Source organism: Myotis brandtii, unplaced genomic scaffold (genome assembly GCF_000412655.1).
Source record: "Myotis brandtii unplaced genomic scaffold, ASM41265v1 scaffold125, whole genome shotgun sequence".
NCBI lineage: Eukaryota > Metazoa > Chordata > Mammalia > Chiroptera > Vespertilionidae > Myotis > Myotis brandtii.
In genome coordinates this window covers 11,124,610-11,142,231 of record NW_005354385.1, presented here as the reverse complement: position 1 = coordinate 11,142,231, position 17,622 = coordinate 11,124,610, and positions in this window count along the sequence as shown.

Here is a 17,622-nt window from a genome sequence, read left to right as displayed (position 1 = left end):
ATCACAATGCACCACTAGACCAATGCTTCAAGTATTAAGGCCAGCTACTTAACTTGAAGCAGAAAGATTTTCCTGGGTTAGGCCTTTTCATTAAGATAATAAATCCAAGAATAGATAGAGAGGGCCACTTGAATAGCTTTGGTGATACGATGAGAATAAATGATTGAGGGATCAACTGCTCGATCCATCTTACATAGAATCTGCGTCATTAAGAAAAACTATATATATCATATTTACTTTCTACAAAAAGGTACATTTTGAATATGTAAAACAGACTGATTCCATTTTTTTGAAAACATTTGAATATCAAATCTGGTGCTACATCTGGATTCCATAACATGTGAGTGTTTAGTACATCCTAAAATTTAAAAGCATAAAGTAGCAATTACTATACAAAGTTTAAAAAAATACTCATATGACCTAAACCCTAAAATCAAACATAAAATTAATCCATGAAATGACAGAAAGGAAGATATTAACTCTCAATAAGATTAATATATCTTTTATGACCTGGCTAATAATTTGGGATATTATCACGGTACCTGGTTTAGGCTTCAGGTCAAGACTTAGGTCTGTTTCTCAGCTTTGAGACTTAGACCTGGCTTGGGGACTGGATGACAAAAATGATATCAGTAACAAGGATTCCAAAGAACTGCACACCTGTCATTGTTTCCTGCCTCTCAACCTGAAGTCAAGCCTCCCTAATAAATCCTCCACAGTAACCTAAAGTAAGGTGACCATTGGAACAGCAAGCTGATTGTCTTCAGAAGTAAAGCAGAAATATGGCTACAGAGAACAATCTGGCACCCCTCAAGGAAGGACTCAGCCTGCAAAGACTGTTCTGACAAAGGAGGACCAGGCTGCAGATACGCACAGACACAACCACAAGCACCTAGCCTCTAGGCCCAGGCATGCTTACGAACCTGAATTACCACCTGTTGTTGCTGTCATCAGGGTGAAATCTCTGCTCTTCCTCACTCTTGAGGGTCCAGTTCCCTCTAGTACACGATTGAGGCTGCTTCAAGGGGTAGTAACTTGGTACTTCTGACCTGACCTATCATCATGACAGGGAAAGCCTTCAGGCTCAAAGTCCCAGGGGCTTGCAGTTAGAAAGCTGTTGGGTCAGAAGACAATAAACTAGTGGTCAGTGCCATGAGATGTGGGCAGGACACAGACAGAATAGGCTGCCACCCCTAAGTACACTAAAAAAAATGCCCTTCCTTAGATTAAAATGCAAACTACAAACACTTATTGAGCACCCATTCTGTGCCCGGAACTCTGCTGGGCACTGATGATTTAAAAGACGAATGAAGTCAGTTCATGACTTTCAGTCCACAATTTAGTGGGCAGATAGCACACAAGTTATCGAAAACTAAAAAAGCTCTAATAGAAGGATTTAAAAGTAGGGCCAGGGTTTTTGGCATTTCTGGTAGAAAGATTATCCTCTGCAAAGCAGCTATAATAGAACATAACATTTCTTTCAAGAGTGAGGAAGAGCAGAGATTTCACCCTGATGACAGCAACAAAAACACCACACAATCTGCCAATTCACAATATTTTCAATCCATCAGAGAGTTGAAAACACATTATAACCAACTAAGCTGAAATAAAGGAAAGAGAGGCACCTGCAAGGATGAACTTCTTACCTGGGGCAGATGCTACTAAATGCTGTTAAAAAGAGATGAGCTAGAATTTTTGCCATATTGGTAAAGGCTAAATGTAGGCAAGCAAAAGAACACAGAACCCCTTAGGGCCACAGACAGGAGGTGAATTTACACTCAGGTTTTTCTCTGTAGGCCTCCCCAGCTGCTAACGGGAAAGACTGGCCAGGTCCTGAGGCAGTCTCCCACTAGGTGAGGCCTGGGGGAGGGAAGAGCAGCACTGTGAGAAAGGCACGAATTTTACCTGGATGCTTCTCTCATCTCTATTATAGAACAAAAGCCTTAAACTGGGAGGAAATGAAACAAAACAACCCTGTCTTCCTTAAGACAGTGGTGTAAGTCCATTGCAGCTGGGAATTTCAGTCAATATACCTATGTCACACCATTTTATGAACAGTCTAACTTAAAAACAGCTTTTCTGTTATAGACACAATTTCAAGACCCTGGTCCCAATCTTTAGCCAGGCCGCCAGCCTAAGCCCCTTCTCAACAAACACTATGGAGCCACCCAGTGTGGATGAATTTTTCAGAGCCTTGGAGTTAAAGGAGAGAAAATGATAGCCAATGAGCAGGTTTTAATGGAAGAAAAGTTTTAAGATGAAGACAAGCATGGTTATGGATGTAGCAACAAAGTCAAAGAATAGGATTGATAATAACCAGGCAGTTAGGAAGACAGGCTATGAATCACTTAGCAAGAATTTTCTTCTGAATGTAACATCAGTTGCTTAGACATGCAAGTTTAATTTTTGTTTAAAATAAGGGGAGAAATCCTACATGAATAGATTCCTGAATTAAATTTAGTATCGGATTTAATTTTTATAGTCAAGAACAATTAAATTGTCTGCTTCTATTTTCTGGATCATGAGAGCTATTCCCACTGAAATGTCTAACGTTTTGCTCATTGTCAAAAAAAAAAACAAAAAACAGCTTCAAATGCTGACATGAAGAATTGTGCTTTATTTCAAATTGTGCACATCACTGAAGTAACAGAAGCTCATCACACATATGAGAGGAGACATACTGGAAGCAAAATTCATCTCTTCTCCTAGTTGATTTGACAGAAGCAGTAGCATCCAACCTAAATAGTATCAATGAATGTCTGTTTTAATATTTCTTCAATCTTATTCATAGTTAAGAAGTCAGGATAATTTCCTTCTATTAACTACCATTTATTGAACTAAGCATTATTTCAAAGAAAAGAAGCACTAGTCATTGAAAAGTAATTCCATTTTAGATACCACATTAAACTTAACAAAGGCATTAAATGCTTCTGATTACTGAAAAATTAAACATGCTTAAATTATTCATTCTTATTCAACAGATAGCCAAAACTTAAATATTTCTTATCAAATGATTTCTAAAAGACATAGTGAAAATGTCTCAGTTCTTTCTCTACTCCAAAAAGCTTTAACAAGCTCAGCACAAAACTAAAAATTAAAACGAATCCAAAAAAGTTGAACAAAAAGCTCTTCCAACTGACTCTCTATCAGTTCTAAAATGTCTACACAATCTGATTGAGTCTGACCTGCACACTAGATATAGCCTATGTGTTCCCTCTGAGGAGGATCAATCTCCTAATTTCTTAAAAGCAGAGAAAACAAGACTATAAGCTGTACCATAGACTTCTGTTATATGTTAAATAATAAAAACATGAAATTAAGGCATCCATTTAAAGCAGGGGTGGGGAAAGTCTGGCCCGTGCCGTATAAGGCCCAAGAAATCATTTGGTCTGGCCCTGCCAAGGCATTAGGGGTGAGTTAGTTAAATGTTTAACCAAATATAGCAGCAGGTTAATTTTTAAGTTGATAATTTTGAATGGCCCGCAAATGATATTACAAATATCCAAATAGCCCTTGGCAGAACAGGTGATTCTCTAAATACTACATGAATTATATTCCACATATGGGTTAACTTACTCTGTATACCCAAATTGCTATGTGTTTCAGGCAGTTTTTCATTCATTTCTGAAGCAAAACTACAAACAAAAATGTCCAGCACATTTTTTTCCTTCTTTACCCCCAGAATCATGGGACGTTTCAATACAAGCTTCTTGAGGACAAGCTTTTTGCTGCCCCTGTAGGTCTCAGCATGCAGACTGCACAGAGGAGAGTAAAAGGCCCTGACAAACTCCAAGTTACTACACAGATGAAGACATTCAAGCCTTTCTGTAGTCAGTAATGGCATTTCTGAAATCTCAGAGCACCACTGCTATCATATCACTTCTAAGAGCTAATGTCCTTAGTATAAAATGTAAACAAAGGGAACCCACCATGTTCATTTCCATCACCCTCCCCATGCCTAGTACTGGACCTCAGAAATAAATGATTATTGACTAGAATTCACTGAATTCCATTGAAAATTTCAAAGCATAAGCCAATACAAAGTTGTTCTTTAAATCTGATGAGATTTTAAGCAAAGGCAAAAATATTACACATTCTTAAACATCAAATACTTTCAATAATTCATTAATCAAATATTTACTAACTACTGAATAACAACTATTTTGTTTCAGTATGTAGAACTGAACCACAAGCTCCACTTACAGCAATTTTAATATCCTTTTTAAGTGTTACTGACGCTTGTTCTAGCTGGGTAGCTCAGCTGGTTAGAGCACCTTCCCCATACACTAAGGTTATGGGTTTGATCCCGGGTCAGGGCACATACATCAATAAACCAATGAATGCATAACTAAGCAGAACAACAAATCTCTCTCTCAAAATCAATAAAAAAATGTTTAAGTTACTCTTTTTATTCTTTTTTTTTTAAGGGGAGAATGATGATTTTTATTTTTTTAAATATATTTTATTAATTTTTTTACAGAGAGGAAGGGAGAGGGATAGAAAGTTAGAAACATCGATGAGAGAGAAACATCGATTAGCTGCCTCCTGCACACTCCCTACTGGGGATGTGCCCGCAACCAAGGTACATGCCCTTGACCGGAATCGAACCTGGGAGCCAAACCAGTTAGGGCACTCTTTTCATTCTTTATTATGACTCTCTTATTTATAATTTCCTTGTTTGTAAAATGAAGGTAATATATCACCTTCATTTAGAGTTATTGGAAGGACCAAGTGAATATTAATATAACGCTTTGGAAACTGGAAAGCTGTGTTATTTTGCATCATTACCCCAAAAGCATCTACCATTTTATTATTTACAACTGGTCCCAGCTATTCTCTGTACCAGTTCCAATACAATTTTTTTGCAAAGAAAATGTTCTGTAGCTGCTTATTACTAGGGCCATTTGCCATATGTGGTTATTCAGCACTTACTATGTGGCCAGTGTGGATAAGAAACGGAATTTTTAATTTAAAACTTTAAAGAGCTTATGTGGTCAGTGGCTATCATATGGATACACAACTCTGTATGTTCAGAAACATATTTTTTCCATTGTTAAAAATTTCAAGAGATAAAATTTCATTTTCTAAACCAGTTTCCATTCTTTTCAGTGTGAGACAGTACTATATAAAAATCAAAGACAACAACTTAGAGAAGCAAACCACCCCTTAATACAGTTTGTTTGACAAATGGGATCTCAAATGAAGTCTCCAATGCCAAAGCCAGCACATACTAGGTGCTTAGAAAATAACTATTGCCCTTAGCCAGTGGTTCAGTTGGTTGGAGTGTCATTCCATACACCAAAAGGCTGCAGGTTCGACTCCTGGTCAGAACACATACCTAAATTGCAGGTTCAATCCCCAGTTGGGGTGCATTCGGGAGGCAATCGATCAATGTTTCACTCTCACATCAATGTTTCTCTTTCTCTTTCTCTCTCCCCCCCCCTTCTCTCTCTCAAATTTAATAAATATATCCTCAGGTAAGGATTAAAAAAAGAAAATAACTATTAATGAAAGAAGGACAAATGAGAGACATCTTAGTATGCCCTAATTAGAGGATGACCTTGCCCTCAACATCCCCAGCCGACACAGCCTCTACTTCCTGAGTTACTTCTTGAAATATTTCAGTGTGATCAATTATTTTACATAGAAAATGTACAAGACAAGAACCCTTCCCTTAAGAAACTAAAACCTAGCTGGAGGAAAGACAAAAGTTAACCAGTAGAAATTAGCAGTCCAATACAACAACAGAAAACCAACCATCATGGAGAGTTTATCATTAAAAGCCAGAGAACAAGTAAAGACATTCGGAGGAGAGATGACCATTGGTCAGACAGAGTGGTCTGAGAAGGTCACACACACTAGGAAGGATTTGAACTAGGTCCAGGAGGTTATGAATATTTAAACTTCGAGTGCAGGGAGGTAGGGAACAGTGAGTAAAAACTACTTTTGCTGATGTGGAATGTTCAGGAAGGAGAGTAATTAGGGTTTGATTGTGAAGGGCCTTAAATGGCAGGCAGGCTAAGAGTTGGAAGTGATCCTGCAGGGTAAACAACAGGGAGACATTAAAAGTTAGAGGAGAGAGGGACAGACTAAGGTTACAAACAGAATATTTAATTATTCATTACAATGATGGCTGTGACATAGTCCTAACCTGGGCAGGGCTCACAACATAGCCAGCAAACAGATACAGAAGCAACTCCAACTCAAAGTGACAATGTTCATAGCTGAGTTATGTACAAAGTGTTAAGAAGGCCCTACCTGGTTTGGCTCAGTGGGTAGAGCATCAGCCTGGGGACTGAAGGGCCCCAGGCTTGATTCTGGTCAAGGGCACATGCCTGGGTTGTGGGCTCAATCCCCAGTAGGAGGCGTGCAGGAGGCTGCCAATCAATGATTCTCTCTCATCATTGATGTTTCTATCTTTCTCTCCCTCTCCCTTCCTATCTGAAATCAAAAAATATAATTTTTTTAAAGTGCTAAGAAGCACAAAAGGGAAGATTTAAATCTGGAGAGAAGCACCAAGGAAGTCTTCACTAAGAAGGGGTAATTGACCTTGAAGAAAACCATGGGCTCACCAGTCAGGGAAGGGCATATTAGTTACCTACAGAAAAAGCCTTCAAGAAATAAACAACTTGTTGGGAAGATCACATTTCTGCAAAATTAAAGGGCTCTAAGGTTATATCATTCAAATATAGAGAAAGAACCAGATCTTTAAAAGTTGTGTTAAAGAAGAATGTTACTGTATAGCTCTATTTTAGTAATGATCACAGCCATCAATTGTCCTCTCAGCTATGATTTCAGAAGACCATGAATGCTAAAAGCATTAAGAATATTAGAATATACCTAAGCAATACAGAACAAGATATAGAATAAAACTAATTAAATGATCTGGTGGTATTTTAAGCTATAAAAAGCAACATATTTGACATTCAAGGTAAAAAAAAAATCCGATTATCAATCGTAATGACTTTATTTAGGCCAGACATCATTTCAACATTTTCCTCTGGCAGAAACTGTATACAACACTCATGCAAAAATCAAGAAGACTAGGGGGAGGGGGAATGAGAGAACTGTGCTTTATTGACATGCCTGCTATTCCAGAAAGAAAGAGCCCTTGCCTTTAAAAGTATCAGATGTGCTTGATGACTTCCACCTGACAACTGGATTAATTCCAACTACAAACAAGGATACTGTCTGCATGTTACAGCCCCACTTTGCCTGTTACCATGGTGCACAATAAACTATTTTTTTCAAGGATATTATCTAAAATTGTTTACATCATATACAGGTAAAATTTAATGTGGAAGAGCCACATTAAAATATAGTGTTTTTTATTGGAAATTAAATACACTGGATGTCTAAAACAAAACAAAACAAAACAGAAAAACCAAACAAATCCTGAAATCAAGTTATAAAGCAACTTCATGAATTCCACTAAAATTCCAGAGGATCTGTAAAATGCTCTGTAACAGCCCTAACCGGTTTGGCTCAGTGGATAGAGCATCGGCCTGCGGGCTGAAAGGTCCCAGGTTAGATTTCGGTCAAGGGCATGTACCTGGGTTGCGGGCACATCCCCAGTAGGAGGTGTGCAGGAGGCAGCTGATTGATGTTTCTCTCTCATCGATGTTTCTAACTCTCTATCCCTCTCCCTTCCTCTCTGTAAAAAATCAATAAAATATTTGAAAAAAAACCACACAACACTCTGTAATAAAAGATAAAAGACTTGATTTTTAAAACAAAATCTGTAATTTACTGAAACTATAAAACTAACTTTTAAATTACCAAGGTCTCATGTTATTCAGTGTGTAATTATAGAAAGAAAGCTTTAAAAAATTATAATTTAAGCTAGCAATTGCATTCTGGGATATTTACCCCCAAGAAACATAAACATATGATAACTCAAAAGCTTATACACTAATATTTATAGCAGTTCTATTAGTAAGTTGATAATTATTATAAATTGAACATAAACCAGGCAGATGTCCTTCAACAGGTGACTAGTTAAGCAAACTGTGGTACATGTAATAACCTGGATGAATCTGTAAGAATTATGCTGAGTGAAAAAGAAAATCCTCCAAAGTTACATTCTGTATGATTACATTTATATAACAATCTTAAAATAACAAAAGTATAGAAATGAAGGACAATTCATGGTTGCCAGGGAAGGAGGAGAAAACAAAAGGGGGGTGTAGCTATAAATGGGCAACATGACCCATGTACCCCTAAGTGATAAAAATGTTCCGTATCTTGACAGTATCAATGTCAAGATTCTGGTTGTGATATTGCACTACAGTTCTGCAAGATGTCACCATTGAGGGGAACTGGGTAAGGGGTACACAGGATATCTGTATTATTTCTTAAAACTGCATGTGAATTCATAATCATCGCACAATTAAAAGTTTAGTTTTTAAAAATTATAATTTATTCAAATCTTATAGTGAAAACTTGAGGTAGGGACCACCAAAATATTTGGGTATTTCTTTTTATATATATATGTTTTTATTGATTTCAGAAAGAGGAAGGGAGAGGGAGAGAGAGAGAAACATCGATGAGAGAGGAATATCAATCAGCTACCTTCTGCATACCCCCTACTGGAGATCGAGCTGGCAACCTGGGCATGAGTCCTGACCAGGAATCAAACCCTAACCTCCTGGTTCATGGGACAATTTTCAGACAACTGAGCTACACCAGCTGGGCTGAGAGTATTTCTAACTATATTGTTAAAGTCAAAGAATATTTGCTATACTCTTACATCAAAACAAGCTATAAAATTTCCTATTTTATTACTTTTAATGTTTATGTAATTATATAGTACTAATTACACTCGTGTCATTTTCCTAACATTTTTCCTCTGAAAAAATTCATGTACTGAAAATTACATCTACTTTTGATCTCAATCCATCAGCTAAGTTATACAAAAGGTACTAGTAGTTCACAAAAGGCAAGGACACAGAAAATTCGCTGCCAACACCTGGCCAAGCAAGCTGGTCTTGGTACTTGTCGGCTGCGCATGAATAGTCTGAGAAAGAGCACTATGTAAACTTTTCTCACCATAGCTATAATCCAAGCCATTGAGGTTAGAATGTATGGGAATCAATGTTTAAAATCTGATAATTAATATTTTAGTAAGGAATCTGATAAAGTATTTATCTAGCAAGTTGTACTACAAGAGTAATTTTTTGTCAGTGTAGTTTTTCCACTGAAACTTGCATAAGCTAAGAAAATCAGTTTACAAAAGGAAGGAGGGCCCCCTTAAGAAAGAGAAAATTTTATCTAAGAGCGGTAGGTAAAGGTATGCCAAGATTAAAATTCAAAACTCATTCATTCATTTACAGATATCTAGAAAGACTAGAGGTCAAGATAAGTCCAAGTTAAAAGACCAAGTCCCTGATGTCAAGTCAGCTCAGGGAAGCAGGCCATGGAGACATGGAACCAATGTACTGATTGGTGGAGGTTTTATACATAATGTTGCTTCTATGGAAACTGTATTCAGAGTGCCAAACAAGTGACTCACAGAAAATATTTTGGAAGATTGACACCTGCCAATACAATGTCCCAAAATTTCAGACTGACATATTTTTCATTTGCTGACAGACTTTTAACAGCTGAATTGTTTATCACAGCAGTTCTTGAGAAAGTCCAACTGGTCTTTCTGATTCCTTTTTCAGTGCTTTTTAAACACCGACTTTGTTGCTTATTTAGTCATTGACAAATTGACAATAAGTGGAAAATTCCCATCAGTGCATCAGTCTGAGATTCAAGGTATGATTCAATGAGATCATTTATTCTAGCAGATGTCACAAGAGATTTTCAAAACATTCTTCTGTTTGTTCATAACAACGGAAGGGAATATTTGCAATAATAGATAATGAGTTTGGACTTACAAAGGCACATAAATTGCATAAAAAATAAAGAAAAGCACAAAAGACAATAAACCAAAGTACTGCTATATGAAACTGAAAATAAGAATTTACTTAAATGGCAAGTCTTGAGGCATAAATTAAGATTCTTCATAAATAATGCATTTTCATTGTGATCAATTATTTTACATAAACTACATGGTAAAGTATTCCAAGAAAAATAACCAAAATAATAAATTTCATGATTAAAACCTTTTCTGAGATCACTATCTTTTCATTGGTAAGGAACACTTTTTCAAATGCAGGCTTTTCCCAAAAATGCCACTGACAGATAATGCAACAGTCTATCTAGATTCTGGTAATGTATCAAGTAAGATACAGCTAAAAAGTAGGTTTAGCTAAAACCTAGTTAATACAAAATCATTTTACAGCTCATCCTTAACACTTACAGAACAATTTTACATATTTATTTATATACTGAAGTTTTCTAGGACAATTTTTTTCCAGTGCTTGTGTCCCTATCTTACCTAACTAGATTGGAAAATTAATCCGATTTCTCAAAGGTGGAGACTCTCAATACTGAATCCAACACAGACTGTCAACTCCCTGGGGAAAATCATTTTTTGTCCATTAGGGCTAGCACAATCTGATATAGAGTGAGGGATTAATGAATGTTGGCTGAACTCAATGAATGACATCTTTTAAAATAAGAGGTATTTAAAACAGAACACAATACTTCACACAAAATAGGACTCCAGCAAATATGTTAAGCACTAATTGTGTTGTCTGCTAGCTTGGACCCCAGGTGGTACTCAGGAAGAAGATCACTTCAAACTAGATCAGTCTTTGTTTCCCATTCTATCCAGGGTACAGGTGTCAGAAAAACACGATGCACTTCACTCCATTTTGCAGGCGTGTTTACAATTCTCATGAACGTATGGAAACTGAAGAGCCTGTTCAAGTGTTTACTTGGATCATGACACTGGGAATTCATTTAATATTGCATACCTTAGTAGTATAATTGATTCTCCTTTTTGAAAATATGTATTTGTTCCATTAGCAAAGAGAAACAGCCAATTTCAATATTTTAAATCACTCTGTGAATGTATACATACGCAAATTTTATAGGGATTATCCCACCCCAATCCCCACCTTTGTAGGGGGAAAGCAAAATCTAGGAGAAACTCTCTTCATGGGATTCCTAAATTGCTTTAAAAAAAAATACAAAAAACTCCACACATATCCAAGAGTACTAATCCAAGTAAAGCATCATCCTGTTGACATCCACCACAATTTCAAAACATCGGTAGGTTGTCTACACACAAAAAATTAGAGTTAAATAAAACATACCTATATTCTATAATGGATATAAATCAGTGAATTTCTATGAACATAAAGTATTCATGGAAAAGTAACATGTTTTCAGAGGAACAACTGTCTCAGTTAATTTTTTTTGAGGACACATCAAACCAAAGCAAATGGTAAGTGGGTCTTTCTCATTTTAACAAGACTAATCCCCTTTAACCACCACCTAAATTCCCCTTCTATTTCTATTTAACTTTTTAGAAAATTTAGTCTCAATCAGGGCCTAAGCCTCAAATGTGCAAAGAATCCAAGAGGGAAGCAACTGACTCAGCTGGTATGGAGTCAGTTTGTCTGGCTGCAACACACATGTTTAGGAGCTGAGCATTTCAGGTATACAACCTCAATTTCCCCCCTTATCATGGAGGCTAAACTGTAATGAATTCTTGAGGAGAAGACAATATATTCTTGCTGGGGACAGGGAGCGGGGGGAGTAATCAAATGAGAATCCCTGATGTCCTAAGAGTAGTGAAATACATTTTATAGATGAGGAAACTAGAGCTCAGATGAGTTAAATGACTTGCTCAAGAGATGCCAAGACTGGAACTAGAGCCTCTTGATATCTACTGGTTTACATCAAATATCTTCCAAATTTCTCTTCTAGTTTTTCTTGCTTTGGTAGTTTTCTGTCAATTTCAGTTGTGGTTAACTTGTAGACAGAAAAGGCAGCTGATGGAGTTAATTTACAAGATGCATTTTAGTCCATAAATGATTAACACTTTCTTAACACTTCCTTCATGGATTGACTTGAGTAGACATTGTATAAAATGACTGCTACTTAGAACTACAAATGCAATAATTGTGTACATATTTAAACAGTTTGTTTTAAATTTTGCAAGTGTTTCCACTTCTAGCTCCTGTAGTATGATACTATTAGTCTTCACCTTTTAAACCTATCAATTTATTAAACCTCCTACAAGTGATAGTTGTGTTTACATGCCTCTAAGTATTACCTACACAAAAAAGTTGTAATTTTCCTACTTTAAAAGGCCCTTACTACTTGTGGTGGTGAAAACACCATACAATGTACAGATGATGTATTATCTATATATATAAAAGACTAATATGCAAAGTGTTCCCTTGGGAGTTCCACCAGGAGAACAGGAGTTCGATCCCTCGCTATGTCTTGCGCTGACGACCAGGGGGTGGCGTGGAACATGGCAAGCGACCAGTGGCGGAAGTGGGGGCGCTGAGGGAGCGAGGAAAGGAGGAGGCGGGGAGGCAGGGAACCTGATGAGCCCTGATTGCTGGCCATGCCTAGGGACCCTAACCATGCACAAATTTTGTGCACCAGGCCTCTAGTAGAATTATAAATCTGAGACATATATAATTTTATTAACCACTAGAGGCCCGTTGCACAAAGAGATTCGTGCAATAGGCCTTCCCTTCCCCTGGCTGCCAGCACCGGTTTTCCTCCAGCATCCGACACCCAGGCCTTTGCTCCTACGTATGCAAATTAACTGCCATCTTTGTTGGGTTAATTTGCATACTCTCCTGATTGGCTGATGAGTGTAGTGGAGGGATGATCAATTTACATCTTTGTCTATTATTAGGTAAGATTAGCCCAATAAATTCATAAAGAAAAAAAAAGGTCCTTATTTATTTGCTGGATTCTCTTCCTTACAGGCAATTTCTTGCAAACTATCAAGTTCATAATAATTTTTTTAATTGTTTATTTCTTCCCTGAAATATCCTGCTTAGATTCATGATCATATTGACTAAGATCACAGAAAGCAAGTCAATAACTTGCCTGGCATATAGTACATGCAACAGAAAGCATCATTAAGTACCACAATATAATAAAAGTAATGACTTATATTAATTCATTTAGTCTTCACAACAACCACACGAGGTGGATACTTTTATCACTGTTTTACAGATAACCAAATAAGATCTACAGAGATTATATAATTTACCAAGTTACACACCTAGCAAATAGAAGTGCCAGAACTGAATTAGGTCAGCTGCTAACCACCACACGTCACTGTCTTAATGACACTTAAGGGTTTCACTCAGTGTGAAGGTGCACCTCAAAAAACTGTCACTGGCCTAACGTATCACAGTTAATCTTGGACTGGGATGAGGGTAGACTGCAAGACCTTGAAAACATTATGTGGTTTTTTCTCTTCCCCTCACTTCCTAAAATGACATCTTTTTTTTAAAAAATCTATTTAAGATGAACTTGAGATTCAAAAGTCTCAACAGAGAACCCCAACTTCCTTTTTGCTATAATTTGGGTTAGGAGGGGGAACAGGACTGATTATATACATGAATGCTTAGGAAACCTTTTTTTCTTAAAAACTATAGAGAGGACTTTGGGAACCTTAAGCTGAAATGTACCTTAGATCAATGCAATCCAAACCCCGCATTTTTAAAAGGGGTAAACTATAACCCAATGCTAAAGGGTTTGCCAAGGCCATACTGTTCAATCCCAGGTCTCCTAATTCTGGCTTAGTGTGCTTTTCATCTACCTCTCCTGCCTGCAATTTAAGAGAGAGCTTATAGTGGACCAGAATTTCAAACACCACCTACCTAGTATCTTAAAAGTCTATTTGTAAATAGGTTGTGGGTGTCTATGAAAAACTGTATTCCAAGTTTGTCAGGTCCCCAAAGCCTGCACAGTACCCTAATAGTCCCATTTCAACTACACATTTTACCTAACTTTCATCTATACTAATAAAAGGGTAATATGCAAATTAACCATCACTCCACGACAAAGATGGCGGCACCCATAGCCACAAAGATGGCGGCACCGGCCGGAGCCAGGGAGCTGGCCGGAGCGGGTGGGATGCTTGGCTTCCTTCAGGTGGAACGCTTGGCTTCCCGCAAGCCCCGGCTGGCCTCTGGGCGGCAGCCATGGAGCTGGCGCCAGCCCGGAGCAAAGGTGGGAGGCGGCCCTGGCCCGGAGTGAAGGCCTGGGTCCCAGGTGCAGGAGGGAAGCTGGTGCTGGCAGCCAGGGCAAGGAAGGCCTATTCTTGCATGAATCTTCGTGCATCAGGCCTCTAGTATATGATTTTATGACAAAAACCAACATCTACTCTAAATTCAACCTGGAGCATTAGGCACCAAATTCTATATTCTATGTAAATGGCACCTGAAAAGGGGCTTTCTGTCTCTCCAAGCAGACAAATGCATTGGTGGTGTGTGTGTGTGTGTGTGTGTGTGTGTGTGTGTGTGTGTGTGTGTAAGGGGAAGGAGGTGCCAGACAGGGAGGGGTCCAGATTAGTGAAGATCAGGATAAACACTCTTGGCTATTTGTAAATCATTAAATTTCTATTTAATGCAGATTATAACTACAGAAGTCAAACATACCTTGCCAATTAAAAATAGAAGGTTACTGGTTCCCCTAGACCAGTGGTCGGCAAACTCATTAGTCAACAGAGCCAAATATCAACAGTACAACGATTGAAATTTCTTTTGAGAGCCAAATTTTTTAAACTTAAACTATATAGGTAGGTACATTGTCATTAACTTAATTAGGGTACTCCTAAGGTTTAGGAAGAGCCACACTCAAGGGGCTAAAGAGGCACATGTGGCTCTCGAGCTGCAGTTTGCCGACCACTGCCCTAGACCCCCAACCACCCCACCTTTCATTTGTGAGTTCTGGATTTGTGAGGTCTATATATCCCTAAGGCAGTGGTCGGCAAACTGGCCCCTTGAGTGTGGCTCTTCCAAAAAATAGCACGTACAGTGCAATTGAAACTTCGTGGCCCATGCCACGGGGCCAAAGAGCCGCATGTGGCTTGCAAGCCGCGGTTTACGACCACTGCCCTAAGGGATTGGCATCTACCCAATCAGCAGGCATTATTCAGTTCAGGAAAAATGCCTCACAATGACATGATTCAAAATAATCCAGACATTTGCATATTTTAATTTATATATTTTACTAGAGGCCTGGTGCACGAATTCGTGCATGGGTGGGGGGTCCCTAAGCCTGGCCAGTGATCGAGGCCTAATGGGGGGCCGGCTGGCCTGGGGGGGGGGCCTGGGAGGTTGGCCAGCCGGCCCCCCAGCTGGGGCTGATGGAGGGGTTGGCTAGGGGGAGGGGCTGCAGGAGGTTGGCTAGTCTGGGGGAGGGGCCGCGGGAGGTTGGCAGCTACTGCATTGAGTGTCGGCCCCCTGGTGGCCAGTGTGCATCATAGCGACTGGTCCACCAGTCATTGGGCCGTTCGGTAGTAATGGTCACTTAGGCTTTTATATATATAAACAGAATTTTAAAAATTTAAAATCCAAACTCTAATGACATTTTATCATCTGCTATAAATCATTACATGAGTTATAATAAACTATATTATCAAGACTATGAATAATAAAATTATCAGCATTGTAGCTGACATTTATTGCTCTATCAAATAAAAATAAATCTAAATTATAAAAAGAAAAAAAAAGTAGACCAATGACAAATGAAATGTCTGCAGCATTCTAAGCTTAATCTGAAGTGCACCATCATGGAATATCCCCAATATTCCATTAGTTATGGTAACACTAGAGGCCTGGTGCATGAAATGTGTGCACTTTGGGGGTGGGGGTCCCTCAGCCCGGGCTGCGCTCACCAGCAGTGAGCCCGGCTTCTGGCTGAGCAGCACTCCCTCTGTGGGAGTGCACTGACCATCAGGAGGCAGCTCCTGCGTTAAGCGTCTGCCCCCTGGCAGTCAGTGCATGTCATAGCGACCAGTAGTTCTGCCGTTCAGTCGATTCAGTCAATTTGCATATTAGCCCTTTATTATATAGGATAGCGCCCGAAAGATAAATATAATTCCACTGAATTATTATAGTAGCAATGTGAACATCTGAATGCCCTACATCTCAACTGAAACTAGCAAGCACATGAATTATTGCTCTTTGTGACTTAGGGCATATCCTTACCCTAAAAGAAGCCTGTTTCTTCTTATTGCTGGGCATCAAACTGACCTGCTGACTGCTATCACTTACTAGCAGTATATGAAGCCTCTTGCCTTATATTCAGATATGCTTAAATTTCTCTCTCTCTCCGTCATCTGTAGTGACAGTTTGGATGATAAAATGGTTACTGAATTTTCCAAACATATCCAGTTCATTTGTGTCATGTTTTAGATTCTTCTTCCCCCTTCAGTGCAGAAAAGGAGCTACAAAACCATTTAACACATTGAAGTAGTAATTATCTCCCAGTACACTGAAGGTGTGAAGGCAACTCCCAAAGTGACATATAATTCAGTGAATGTTTTTGCCCTGGAATAACCTCTACTTTGTCTTCCGGTTAAGTATGAAGGTATGATGTCCATTTTAGAATGAAGCAATTTAGGGATTGAAATACAACATTACCTCTTGATTGAAATACAACATTAAATTATAGAGCATTTTCAAAATATCTTAGTATTTTAAGTTATTAAGGTGAAGGGCTGGACTTACCAAATAATTGGCACCATCCAGGGTATGAAAATTCTGTATTTAAATCAATAACTGGTCAATAGCAAGGAAACAACTCACTTTTAAAATTGGCAATAACTAAATTTTTAAAAAGTATGTGTAGTTAAAGTTTTTAATTAAATTTACTTTTCCGCCCTAGCTGGTTTGGCTCAGTGGATAGAGCGTCAGCCTGCGGACTGAAGGGTCCCAGGTTCGATTCCAGCCAAGGGCACATGCCTGGGTTGCAGGCTCGATCCCCACTAGGGGGCGTGCAGGAGGCAGCCATCAATGATTCTCTCATCATTGATGTTTCTATCTCTCCATCCCTCTCCCTTCCTCTCTAAAATCAATAAAAATATATTTTTTTAAAAAATTACTTTTCCAATTTGTATAGAAGAGAATAAGAAGGAAAAGTGCATGTCTGACTTAATATAGACTTCATCCAAATACTCGGATCTTACAATTGCTAAAAATTTTATTAAACTGAGTTTGGTAGTAGATTCTTTAAATTCAAATTATATTAGAACTAGTCACAGAATTAGATTTGGGTTATTCAGCTTGTAAATGAAGCAATTAACATATTTTTTTTCTGGATGAATGCTAGCTGCTCCCCTTTCTACTTACCTTCTCTCATGCTTTCCATCACAACCCTACTCACCTCTCTCTCTCTCCAAAAACAGTATAGATAAGAATTAAGGTAACTGGACACTTAGTCCCCCCATTGGCAATCTTCAGTAAGAAAGATTCAAAATGCCACACCTTTTCCTTACATAACAGTGGGGGATGGTGAAGTAATATACTTAGTCAAACATAATTTGTTGTCTATGACTGTGAACCTCTTCTAAAACGTCCTCTCTTCAAGTATGTATAACATATAGAATATATTTCTAACTGAAAGCCCAACTTTACTTAAATGGGTAAAACTACTTGCACAGCCAACCCTGTGTATACGTTAACCATATACTCGAAGGGGTTATTTCAATTTCCAATGTAGTAGAGAAACTAAATGTGCTTTTAC